The 16,714-nt window shown below is 40.3% G+C and overlaps 1 long non-coding RNA gene across 1 annotated transcript in view; it reads left to right on the forward strand.

The window, feature by feature from the left end:
* LOC134738612 (uncharacterized) overlaps positions 1–14,164 on the forward strand; it is a 47,168-nt gene extending 33,004 nt beyond the window's left edge. The window contains exon 3 of the long non-coding RNA XR_010124475.1: positions 13,764–14,164. This is a non-coding gene — a long non-coding RNA (uncharacterized LOC134738612). The remainder of the gene's footprint in view (positions 1–13,763) is intronic.
* Positions 14,165–16,714: the final 2,550 nt, after the last annotated feature.

The following is a 16,714-nucleotide window of genomic DNA, read 5'->3' on the forward strand; positions in this document are numbered from 1 at the left end:
CATCATTACACGACTACCACCACCCCCACTACCATCATCACAACTATCGCTATTATATATACCATTATCACCATCACCACCATCATTATCACTACCACCACCCCCCACTACCATCATCACAACTACCACCATTATATATACCATTATCACCATCACCACCATCATTATGACTACCACCATCCCCACTAACATGATCACAACTATCACCATTATATATACCATTATCACCATCACCATCATTATCACTACGACCACCCCCTCTACAATTATCACAACTATCGCCATTATATATATCATTATCACCATCACCACCATCATTATCACTACCACCACCCCCACTACCATCATCACAACTATCACCATTATATATACCATTATCACCATCACCACCATCATTATCACTACCACCACCCCCACTACCATCATCACAACTATCACTATTATATATAACATTATCACCATCACCACCGTCATTACACGACTACCACCACCCAAACTACCATCATCACAACTATCACCATTATATATACCATTATCACCGTCACCACCATCATTATCACTACCACCATCCCCAATACCATCATCACAACTATCACCATCATATATAACTTTATCACCATCACCACCGTCGTTACGCCACTACCACCGCCCCCACTATCATCCTCACAACTATCACCATTATATATACCATTATCACCATCACCACCGTCATTATCACTAACACCACGTCCACTACCATCCTCACAACTATCAGCATTATTTATACCATTATCACCATCACCACCATCATTATCACTATCACCACCCCCACTTCAATCATCACAACTATCCCCATTATATATGCCATTATCACCATCACCAGCATCATTATCACTACCACCACCCCCACTACCATCATCACAACTATCACCATTACGTATACCATGATCACCATCAACACCATCATTATCACTACCAGGACCCCCACTACCATCATCACAACTATCCCCATTATATATACCGTTATCACCATCACCACCGTCATTATCACTACCACCAGCCCCACTACCATCATCACAACTATCACCATTATATATACAATTATCACCATCATCACCATCATTACACCACTACCACCACCCAAACTACCATCATCACAACTATCACCATTATATATACCATTATTACCATCACCACCATCATTATCACTACCACTACCCCCAATACCATCATCACAACTATCACCATTATATATACCATTATCACCATCACCACCGTCATTACACCACTACCACCGCCCCCACTACCATCATCACAACTATCACCATTATATATACCATTATGACCATCACCACCATCATTATCACTACCACCACCCCCACTACCATCATCAAAACTATCACCATTATATATACCATTATCACCATCACCACCATCATTATCACTACTGCCACCCCCACTACCATCATCACAAGTATCACCATTATATATGCCGTTATCACCATCACCACCATCATTATCATTATCACAACTATCACCATTATATATGCCATTATCACCATCACCACCATCATTATCACTACGACCACCCCCACTACCATCATCACAACTATCACCATGATATATACCATTATCACCATCACCACCATTATTATCACTACCACCAGCCCCACTACCATCATCACAACTATCACCATTATATATACAATTATCACCATCACCACCATCATTACACCACTACCACCACCCAAACTATCATCATCACAACTATCACCATTATATATACCATTATCACCATCACCACCATCATTATCACTACCACCACCACCAATACCATCATCACAACTATCACCATTATATATACCATTATCACCATCACCACCGTCATTACACCACTACCACCGCCCCCACTACCATCATCACAACTATCACCATTATATAGACCATTATGACCATCACCACCATCATTATCACTACCACCACCCCCACTACCATCATCAAAACTATCACCATTATATATACCATTATCACCATCACCACCATCATTATCACTACTGCCACGCCCACTACCAACATCACAAGTATCACCATTATATATGCCGTTATCACCATCACCACCATCATTACCATCATCACAAATATCACCATTATATATGCCATTATCACGATCACCACCATCATTATCACTAACACCTCCCCCACTACCATCATCACAGCTATCACCATTATATATACCGTTATCACCATCACCACCATCATTATCACTACCACCACCCCCAGTAACATTAGCACAACTATCACCATTATATATACCATTATCACCATCACCACCATCATTATCAATACCACCACCCCCACTACCATCATCACAACTATAACCATTATATATACCATTATCACCATCACCACCATCATTATCACTACCACCATCCCCACTACCATCATCACAACTATCACAATTAAACATACCATTATCACCATCACCACCATCATTATCACTACTACTACCCACACTACCATGATCGCAACTATCACCAGTATATATAACATTATCACCATCACCACCATCATTACACGACTACCACCACTCACACTATCATCATCACAACTATCACCATTATACCATTATCACCATCACCACCTTCATTATCACTAACACCACCGCCACTACCATCAGAAATGTCACCATTATATATGCCATTATCACCATCACCACCATCATTACACCACTACCACCACCGCCACTACCATCATCACAACTATCGCTATTATATATACCATGATCACCATCACCACCATCATTATCACTACCAGCAACCCCCACTACCATCATCACAACTATCACCATTATGTATACCATTATCACCATCACCACCATCAGTATCACTACCACCATCCCCACTACCATCATCACAACTATCACCATTATATATACCATTATCACCATCACCACCATCATTATCACTACGACCACCCCCAGTACAATCATCACAACTATCGCCATTATATATACCATTATCACCATCACCTCCATCATTATCACTACCACCACCCCCACTACCATCATCACAACTATCACTATTATATATACCATTATCACCATCACCACCGTCATTACACCACTACCACCACCCAAACTACCATCATCACAACTATCACCATTAAATATGCCATTATCACTGTCACCACCATCATTATCACTACCACCATCCCCAATACCATCATCACAACTATCACCATCATATATACCTTTACCACCATCACCACCGTCGTTACGCCACTACCACCGCCCCCACCATCATCATCACAACTATCACCATTATATGTACCATTATCACCACCACCACCGTCATTATCACTAACACCACCCCCACTACCATCATCACAACTATCAGCATTATATATACCATTATCACCATCACCACCATCATTATCACTATCACCACCCCCACTACCATCATCACAACTATCCCCATTATATATATCATTATCACCATCACCACCATCATTATCAATACCACCACCCACACTACCATCATCACAACTATCACCATTATATATACCATTATCACCATCACCACCATCAGTACACCACTACCACCACTCCCACTACCATTGTCACAACTATCACCATCATATATGCCATTATCACCATCAACACCGTCAAGAAACCACTACCACCACCCCCAATACCATCATCACAAATATCACCATTACGTATACCATAATCATCATCACCACCATCATTACCATCATCACAACTATAACCATTATATACACGATTATCACCACCACCACCATCATTATCACTACCACCAACCCCTCCACCATCATCACAAGTGTCACCATCATATATACCGTTATCACCATCAGCACCATCATTATCACTACCACCACCCACACTACCATCATCACAACTATCACTATTATATATACCATTATCACCATCACCACCGTCATTACACCACTACCACCACCCAAACTACCATCATCACAACTATCACCATTAAATATGCCATTATCACTGTCACCACCATCATTATCACTACCACCATCCCCAATACCATCATCACAACTATCACCATCATATATACCTTTACCACCATCACCACCGTCGTTACGCCACTACCACCGACCCCACTATCATCATCACAACTATCACCATTATATGTACCATTATCACCACCACCACCGTCATTATCACTAACACCACCCCCACTACCATCATCACAACTATCAGCATTATATATACCATTATCACCATCACCACCATCATTATCACTATCACCACCCCCACTACCATCATCACAACTATCCCCATTATATATATCATTATCACCATCACCACCATCATTATCAATACCACCACCCACACTACCATCATCACAACTATCACCATTATATATACCATTATCACCATCACCACCATCAGTACACCACTACCACCACTCCCACTACCATTGTCACAACTATCACCATCATATATGCCATTATCACCATCAACACCGTCAAGAAACCACTACCACCACCCCCAATACCATCATCACAAATATCACCATTACGTATACCATAATCATCATCACCACCATCATTACCATCATCACAACTATAACCATTATATACACGATTATCACCACCACCACCATCATTATCACTACCACCGACCCCTCCACCATCATCACAAGTGTCACCATCATATATACCGTTATCACCATCAGCACCATCATTATCACTACCACCACCCACACTACCATCATCACAACTATCACCATTACATATACCATTATCACCATCACCACCATCATTATCACTAACACCACCGCCACTACCATCAGAAATGTCACCATTATATATGCCATTATCACCATCACCACCATCATTACACCACTACCACCACCCCCACTACCATCATCACAACTATCGCTATTATATATACCATTATCACCATCACCACCATCATTATCACTACCAGCACCCCCCACTATCATCATCACAACTATCACCATTATGTATACCATTATCACCATCACCACCATCAGTATCACTACCACCATCCCCACTACCATCATCACAACTATCACCATTATATATACCATGATCACCATCACCACCATCATTATCACTACCACCACCCCCTGTACAATCATCACAACTATCGCCATTATATATACCATTATCACCATCACCACCATCATTATCACTACCACCACCTCCACTACCATCATCACAACTATCACTATTATATATACCATTATCACCATCACCACCGTCATTACACCACTACCAGCACCCAAACTATCATCATCACAACTATCACCATTATATATGCCATTATCACTGTCACCACCATCATTATCACTACCACCATCCCCAATACCATCATCACAACTATCACCATCATATATACCTTTATCACCATCACCACCGTCGTTACACCACTACCACCGCCCCCACTATCATCATCACAACTATCACCATTATATATACCATTATCACCACCACCACCGTCATTATCACTAACACCATCCCCACTACCATCATCACAACTATCAGCATTATATATACCATTATCACCATCACCACCATCATTATCACTATCACCACCCCCACTACCATCATCACAACTATCCCCATTATATATATCATTATCACCATCACCACCATCATTATCACTACCACCACCCACACTAACATCATCACAACTATCACCATTATATATACCATTATCACCATCACCACCATCAGTACACCACTACCACCACTCCCACTACCATTGTCAGAACTATCACCATCATATATGCCATTATCACCATCACCACCGTCAAGAAACCACTACCACCACCCCCAATACCATCATCACAAATATCACCATTACGTATACCATAATCATCATCACCACCATCATTAACATCATCACAACTATCACCATTATATACACCATTATCACCACCACCACCATCATTATCACTACCACCACCCCCTCTACCATCATCACAAGTGTCACCATCATATATACCGTTATCACCATCAGCACCATCATTATCACTACCACCACCCACACTACCATCATCACAACTATGACCATTACATATACCATTACCACCATCACCACCATCATAATCACTACCACCACCCGAGCTACCATCATCACAACTATCACCATTATATATAACATTATCAGCATCACCATCGTCATTACACCACCACCACCACCCAAACTACCATCATCACAACTTTCACCATTATATATACCATTATCACCATCACCACCATCATTATCACTACGAAAATCCCGAATATCCTCATGACAACGATCAGCGTTATATATGCCATTATCCCCATCACCACCATCATTATCACTAACACCACCCCCACTACCATCACCACAACAATCAGCATTATGTATACCATTATCATCATCACCACCATCATAACACCACTACCGCCACCCCCACTACCATCATCACAACTATCACCATTATATATACCATTATCACCATCATCACCATCATTATCACTACCCCCACCCCCACTACCTTCATCACAACTATTACCATTATATATACCATTATCACCGTCACCACCATCATTATCACTACCAGCACCCCCACTACCATCATCACAACTATCACCATTATATATACCATTATCACCATCATCACCATCATTATCATTACCAACACCCCCTCTACCATCATCACAACTATCGCCATTATATATAACATTATCACCATCACCACCATCATTATCACTACCACCACCCCCACTACCATCATCACAACTATCACTATTATATATACCATTATCGCCATCACCACCGTCATTACACCACTACCACCAACCAAACTGCCATCATCACAACTATCACCATTATATATACCATTATCACCATCACCACCATCATTATCAGTAACTCCACCCTCACTACCATCATCACAACAATCACCATTATGTATACCATTATCATCATCACCACCATCATAACACCACTACCACCACCCCCACTACCATCATCACAGCTATCACCATTGTATATACCATCATCACCATCACCACCATCATTATCACAACCACCACCCCCACTACCATCATCACAACTATCACCATTACATATAGCATTATCACCATCACCACCATCATTATCACTACCACCACCCCCATTATCATCATCACAACTATCACCATTATATACACCATTATCATCATCACCACCATCAGTATCACTTCCCCCAACCCCACTACCTTCATCACAACTGTCACCATTATATATACCATTATCACCATCACCACCATCATTATCACTAACACCACCCCCACTACCATCATCACAACTATCACCATTATATATGCCATTATCACTATCACCATCATTATCACTACCACCACCCCAACTACCGTCATCACAACTATCACCATTATATATAACGTTATCATCATCACCACCATCATAACACCACTAACACCACTCCCACTAAAATCATCACAACTATCACCATTATATATACCATTACCACCATCACCAGCGTCATTATCACTAACATCACCCCCTCTGCCATCATCACAACCATCACCATTATATATACCATTATCACCATCACCACCATCATTATCACTAACACCACCCCCACTACCATCATCACAACTATCACCATTATATATACCATTATCACCATCACCATCATTATCACTACCACCACCCCCACTACCATCATCACAACTATCACCATTATATATAAGATTATCACCATCACCACCATCATAACACCACTAAAACCACTCCCACTAAAATCACAACTATCACCATTATATATACCATTACCACCATCACCACCATCATTATCACTACCACCACTCCCTCTACCATCGTCACAACTATCACAATTATATATACCATTATCACCATCACCACCATCATTATCACTACCACCACCACCACTGCCATCAGAAATGTCACCATTATATATGCCATTATCACCATCACCACCATCATTATACCACTATCACCACCCCCACTACCATCATCACAACTATCACCATTATATATACCATTATCACCATCACCACCATCATTATCACTACCACCATCCCCACTACCATCATCACAACTATCACGATTATATATACCATTATCACCGTCACCACCATCATTATCACTACGACCACCCCCTCTACAATCATCACAACTATCGCCATTATATATACCATTATCACCATCACCACCATCATTATCACTACCACCACCCCCAATACCATCATCACAACTATCACCATTATATATACCATTATCACGATCACCACCATCATTATCACTACCACCACCCCCACTACCATCATCACAACTATCACTATTATATATACCATTATCAGCATCACCACCGTCATTACACCACTACCACCACCCAAACTACCATCATCACCACTATCACCATTATATATACCATTAGCACTGCCACCACCATCATTATCACTACCACCATCCCCAATACCATCATCACAACTATCACCATCATATATACCTTTATCACCATCACCACCATCATTACACCACTACCACCGCCCCCACTATCATCATCACAACTATCACCATTATATATACCATTATCACCATCACCATCATTATCACTATCACCACCCCCACTACCATCATCACAACTATCCCCATTACATATACCATTATCACCATCATCACCATCATTATCACTACCACCACCCCCACTACCATCATCACAACTATCACCATTATATATACCATTATCACCATCACCACCATCAGTACACCACTACCACCACTCCCACTACCATTATCACAACTATCACCATCATATATGCCATTATCACCACCACCACCGTCAAGAAACCACTACCACCACCCCCAATACCATCATCACAAATATCACCATTACATATACCATAATCACCATCACCACCGTCATTACCATCATCACAACTATCAGCATTATATACACCATTATCACCACCACCACCATCATTATCACTACCACCACCCTCTCTACCATCATCACAAGTATCACCATTATGTATACCATTATCACCATCAGCACCATCATTATCAGTACCACCACCCACACTACCATCATCACAACTATCACCATTACATATACCATTATCACCATCACCACCATCATTATCACTACCACCACCCGAACTACCATCATCACAACTATCACCATTATATATACCATTATCACCATCAACATCGTCATTACACCACTACCACCACCCAAACTACCATCATCACAACTATCACCATTATATATACCATTATCACCATCACCACCATCATTATCACTACGAAAATCCCGAATATCCTCATCACAATGATCACCGTTATATATACCATTATCACCATCACCACCATCATTTTCACTAACACCACCCCCACTACCATCATCACAACAATCACCATTATATATACCATTATCACCATCACTGCCATCATTATCACTAACTCCACCCTCAGTACCATCATCACAACAATCACCATTATGTATACCATTATCATCATCACCACCATCCTAACACCACTAACGCCACCCCCACTACCATCATCACAACTATCACCATTACATATACCATTATCACCATCACCACCATCATTATCACTACCACCACCCCCACTACCTTCATCACAACTATCACCATTATATATACCATGATCACCATCACCACCATCATTATCACTACAGGCACCCCCACTACCATCATCACAACTATCACCATTATATATACCATTATCACCATCACCACCATCATTATCACTACCACCACCCCCTCTACCATCATCACAACTATCGCCATCATATATACCATTATCACCATCACCACCATCATTATCACTACCACCACCCCCACTACCATCATCACAACTATCACTATTATATATACCATTATCGCCATCACAACCGTCATTACACCACTAACACCACCCAAACTACCATCATCACAACTGTCACCATTATATATACCATTATCACCATCACCACCATCATTATCACTAACTCCACCCTCAGTACCATCATCACAACAATCACCATTATGTATACCATTATCATCATCACCACCATCATAACACCACTACCGACACCCCCACTACCATCATCACAGCTATCACCATTCACCATCAGCACCATCATTATCACTACCACCACCCCCACTACCATCATCACAACTATCACCATTACATTTACCATTATTACCATCACCACCATCATTATCACTAACACCACCCCCACTACCATCATCACAACTATCACCATTATATACACCATTATCACCATCACCACCGTCATTATCACTACCCCCACCCCCACTAACTTCATCACAACTATCACCATTATATATACCATTATCACCATCAGCACCATCATTATCACTAACAGCACCCCCACTACCATCATCACAACTATCACCATTATATATACCATTACCATCATCACCACCATCATTATCACTACCACCACCCCCACTACCATCATCACAACTATCTCCATTATATATACCATTATCACCATCACCACCATCATTATCACTACCCCCACCCCCACTAACTTCATCACAACTATCACCATTATATATACCATTATCACCATCAGCACCATCATTATCACTAACAGCACCCCCACTACCATCATCACAACTATCACCATTATATATACCATTACCATCATCACCACCATCATTATCACTACCACCACCCCCACTACCATCATCACAACTGTCTCCATTATATATACCATTATCACCATCACCACCATCATTATCACTAACTCCACCCTCAGTACCATCATCACAACAATCACCATTATGTATACCATTATCATCATCACCACCATCATAACACCACTACCGACACCCCCACAACCATCATCACAGCTATCACCATTCACCATCACCACCATCATTATCACTACCACCACCCCCACTACCATCATCACAACTATCACCATTACATATACCATTATCACCATCACCACCATCATTATCACTACCACCACCCCCACTACCTTCATCACAACTATCACCATTATATATACCATTATCACCATCACCACCATCATTATCAGTACCACCACCCCCTCTACCATCATCACAACTATCGCCATCATATATACCATTATCACCATCACCACCATCATTATCACTACCACCACCCCCACTACCATCATCACAACTAGCACTATTATATATACCATTATCACCATCACCACCGTCATTACACCACTAACACCACCGAAACTACCATCATCACAACTATCACCATTATATATACCATTATCACCATCACCACCATCATTATCACTATCTCCACCCTCAGTACCATCATCACAACAATCACCATTATGTATACCATTATCATCATCACCACCATCATAACACCACTACCGCCACCCCCACTACCATCATCACAGCTATCACCATTCACCATCACCACCATCATTATCACTACCACCACCCCCACTACCATCATCACAACTATCACCATTACATATACCATTATTACCATCACCACCATCATTATCACTAAGACCACCCCCACTACCATCATCACAACTATCACCATTATATACACCATTATCACCATCACCACCATCATTATCACTACCCCCACCCCCACTAACTTCATCACAACTATCACCATTATATATACCATTATCACCATCAGCACCATCATTATCACTAACAGCACCCCCACTACCATCATCACAACTATCACCATTATATATACCATTACCATCATCACCACCATCATTATCACTACCACCACCCCCACTACCATCATCACAACTATCTCCATTATATATACCATTATCACCATCACCACCATCATTATCACTAACTCCACCCTCAGTACCATCATCACAACAATCACCATTATGTATGCCATTATCATCATCACCACCATCATAACACCACTACCGACACCCCCACAACCATCATCACAGCTATCACCATTCACCATCACCACCATCATTATCTCTACCACCACCCCCACTACCATCATCACAACTATCACCATTACATATACCATTATCACCATCACCACCATCATTATCACTAACACCACCCCCACTACCATCATCACAACTATCACCATTATATACACCATTATCACCATCACCACCATCATTATCACTACCCCCACCCCCACTAACTTCATCACAACTATCACCATTATATATACCATTATCACCATCAGCACCATCATTATCACTAACAGCACCCCCACTACCATCATCACAACTATCACCATTATATATACCATTACCATCATCACCACCATCATTATCACTACCACCACCCCCACTACCATCATCACAACTGTCTCCATTATATATACCATTATCACCATCACCACCATCATTATCACTAACTCCACCCTCAGTACCATCATCACAACAATCACCATTATGTATACCATTATCATCATCACCACCATCATAACACCACTACCGACACCCCCACAACCATCATCACAGCTATCACCATTCACCATCACCACCATCATTATCACTACCACCACCCCCACTACCATCATCACAACTATCACCATTACGTATACCATTATCACCATCACCACCATCATTATCACTAACACCACCCCCACTACCATCATCAGAACTATCACCATTATATACACCATTATCATCATCACCACCATCATTATCACTACCCCCTCCCCCACTACCTTCATCACAACTATCACCATTATATATACCATTATCACCATCACCACCATCATTATCACTAACACCACCCCCACTACCATCCTCACAACTATCACCATTATATATGCCATTATCACCATCACCATCATTATCACTACCACCACCCCCCCTACCATCAGCACAACTATCACCATTATATATACCATTATCACCATCACCATCATTATCACTACCACCACCCCCAATACCATCATCACAACTATCACCATTATATATAACATTATCACCATCATCACCATCATAACACCACTAACACCACTCCCACTAAAATCATCACAACTATCACCATTATATATACCATTACCACCATCACCACCGTCATTATCACTACCACCACCCCCTCTGCCATCATCACAACTATCACCATTATATATACCATTATCACCATCACCACCATCATTATCACTAACACCACCCCCACTACCATCATCACAACTATCACCATTATATATACCATTATCACCATCACCATCATTATCACTACCACCACCCCCACTACCATCATCACAACTATCACCATTATATATAAGATTATCACCATCACCACCATCATAACACCACTAACACCACTCCCACTAAAATCATCACAACTATCAGCATTATATATACCATTACCACCATCACCACCATCATTATCCCTCCCACCACCCCCTCTGCCATCATAACAACTATCACCATTATATATACCATTATCACCGTCACCACCATCATTACCATCATCACAACTATCACCATTTTATATACCATTATCACCATCACCACCATCATTATCACTACCACCATGGCCACCCCAACACCATCACCTCTACCACCGTCATCACAATAAACGTGTACAATAATAATAAGGACAAAAATTTAATAGACATTTTTGATTTTCAAGGTTACGCGGTAACATTATTATATAGGAATTATTTTTATTCACATTTGATGACAGACGTAAGTTTCAAATGCCATCACTTTTTAAATTTGTGTATTTTTTCTATTTTAGAAATAGTAATATCAATGATTTTGCAGGGTATATCCTGTTTGTTCCTCCAGATCCACTTTTCACCTTTCTCCTTACCTGCTTTGTGCTTCGGGAAACTGACTTCAACTGACAGCATCATCTGGGCTTCTTTACCCTGTAGTGTTCAGCTGAGTTCAGCCAATGGAATACCCTAGTAGAAGACTGGAAGGATAGAGGAGAGAAAGATTGGAATATTTATTCCCATCTCATACTACAGTTTTTGTCGTGATGGTTCTTCCTATTGGACAGCTTCCACCTATAACTACAGTTCTCTCCTGGTTCCAGAAACTGCTTTCTCTACTTCTGACCTAGGAGTAGCCACAGCTCCCAGCTGTTGTTAGACCCCAAGGTGTATTTTGTCATCTCTTGTTACTTCCTTTAACCCTGCCACAGCTCTGAAAATAGTCCAGTAATTAAATATTTTGAGCTATTTCTTCGAGTATGCCACGTGTTTGTTTTGTGCCTGGACCCTGAGTGATACAGTATAATAGATAATGTTCAATACAATATACAATGTAAAATACAACAGATAATACAATTCCTAAAAACAAAAAGGAAGAAAGGAAATAAAGAATAAAAAAAGAAACAAAGGAGGAAAACCGGATTTCTACCACCAAAATGAAATTATTATTATAATTATAGTGTATTTACTTTTAGCTTTTTAAATGCAATTTTTATGTAGTCGTTACTGTGGTATATATGTATTTATGCTTACTAAGTAGTTATTTTTAACATTGCCTGGTCTCTATCAACATCAATTTTAATGATTGGATAATGGACTATTTGGGGGTGTTTTAATTTATTTTTCAAGTTACAAATGATGCTGTTTCTATATTTTGGTTATATCTATGACAGATTTCCTGAAGCATGATTTTTAGATCAAAGGAAATGAATACTTTTTGACTCTCAATCATATTCTCAAATTTCAAATCAAAGGATTCTATTTTAGAGGGTAATATAAGTCTCATTTTTTAAAGCAAACCTATTATCCCTAAATGTCTATTTTTAAAAATTAAAAATATTTAACAAAAATGTTTTCTATTAAAAAAGGAGAGATTTAAAACATTAAGTTATTTTCATAATTGTTTTGTTTCATATGGCTTTTGCTACTAATTTTTTTTCTACATTCAGTGTAAGCTTCCTTTTACAATTAGGTTAACATTATTATTTTTTGCTCTTTTGGTGACTTTCTTAAAGTTTTTCATAGTCTAAATGCATATTTAATTAATAATCAAAGGTAAAAGCAAACAAAAGTTTTGATATTTTGTGCACCATAGGTTTTTTTGGCATTAATTTTGATTCTTTAAAAATATTGCATTACAGTCTTATTTATCTTGCTGACATCTCTTAAAATTTTGCTCTGGAGGCAAGTGCCTTGCTCGCCTCACCCTCATCTTGGCTCTAAGGCTGGTGTCTCACTCATGTTAGCACCTTCAGTCCTTAGCATAGGTTCAGCCCCTCCAAGGTATGTGATGCATCCTGACTGTTTGCTTATTGGGGCAATTTATTATGCTATGTCTTACATATAAAGTGTTTTGGAAGAGGGACTCACGAGCTGATTGACATGAATCATTTCCCTGTCCATAGAAACAGACTTTCCCATGCCCTCTGCTGCCTACTGTCTGGGTAAATGAAGCATTTCTGAGGTGACGGCTTTTGTAAATGTGCCTTAGAGCCCTCTGTTTGATTATCCATTTCATTATGATTGCCTTCCTTTACACAAATACTATCTAAATATTATGACAAGAAATAAAAACAAAACAAGATGAAAAAGGAAAACCAACCATCCATTCTTCTTTCTTCAGGATTAAGCATTGAGCAAAAGTATAAAACAATTACAATTTTACCTAATTGACTGCAGCTGTGCAAACAGACCAGAACCCTAGGAGGCTGATGTTCCCCCACCCCTTCCCAACCCTCACCCCATGAACATTTTGATAACTGGGTTTGTTTCACTTTTGCCCAAGGTAAGGTATGGATAGGAAGAATAAAACCATGTTCACTGGATGAGAAGGGAAGGGATGTATCGTTTTGTAAGAGTCAAATGGAGCTTGTGCCCATGGGATTTGATTCTTTTGTGGTTCCAATCTCCAAAACTCCCTTGTCAAGAGGAAAAGGTCATCTGGTCTCAAAATAGACTAGAGAAGGTCAGAGCAACAGTCTGTCTTTCTAGGCTTTGTCTTACATAGAGAGGAGGGAATTTTGTGATACCTGGTCAGTTTGTGTCAGTCTCTTTAAATTTGCTGCGATTGCATTATATCCTTGGAAGTATGTGTGCTTATCCTCATTTTATAGATTAAGAGATAGGAGCTTAGAATGGTGAATGGTTGAAAGTTAACTTCTCTAACTAGTTCTGGGGAATTTGGGATCTGGACTTCCATGGCTTGACTCTGAAGTCCATGATCAGACATGGTCTTTTATGACATTATGTTCCATAACCAGTATTATCTGCAGGGCTCCTTGAATCCTGGCTTCTACCTTTTTCCCCTCACTTCTGTCACCTACGTACTTGCAAAACCTCCAGCATCCTCCTCCATTCTCCTACTCTCAACTACCTCATTCTTGGATCCTTGTTATCTGCTTCTCTCAGCAGTGGCCTCCCTTGACATCTGAGGTTTTTTTTTTTTCTTTTTTTTGTATTTTTATTTATTATTATTATTATTTTTTCTTTTATTATTATTATTATTATTATTATTATTATTATACTTTAGGTTTTATGGTACATATTTTTTATTATAAAACTTCGGAGGTTTAGGCTGGGCGCGGTGGCTCACGCCTGTAATCCCAGCACTTTGGGAGGCCGAGGCAGGCGGATCACAAGATCAGGAGATTGAGACCATCCTGGTTAACACGGTGAAACCCCGTCTCTACTAAAAATACAAAAAATTAGCCAGGCGTGGTGGCTGGCGCCTGTAATCCCAGCTACTCGGGAGGCTGAGGCAGGAGAATGGCGTGAACCCGGGAGGCAGAGCTTGTAGTGAGC

This window comes from Pongo pygmaeus, chromosome 1 (genome assembly GCF_028885625.2).
Source record: "Pongo pygmaeus isolate AG05252 chromosome 1, NHGRI_mPonPyg2-v2.0_pri, whole genome shotgun sequence".
Classification (NCBI taxonomy): domain Eukaryota; kingdom Metazoa; phylum Chordata; class Mammalia; order Primates; family Hominidae; genus Pongo; species Pongo pygmaeus.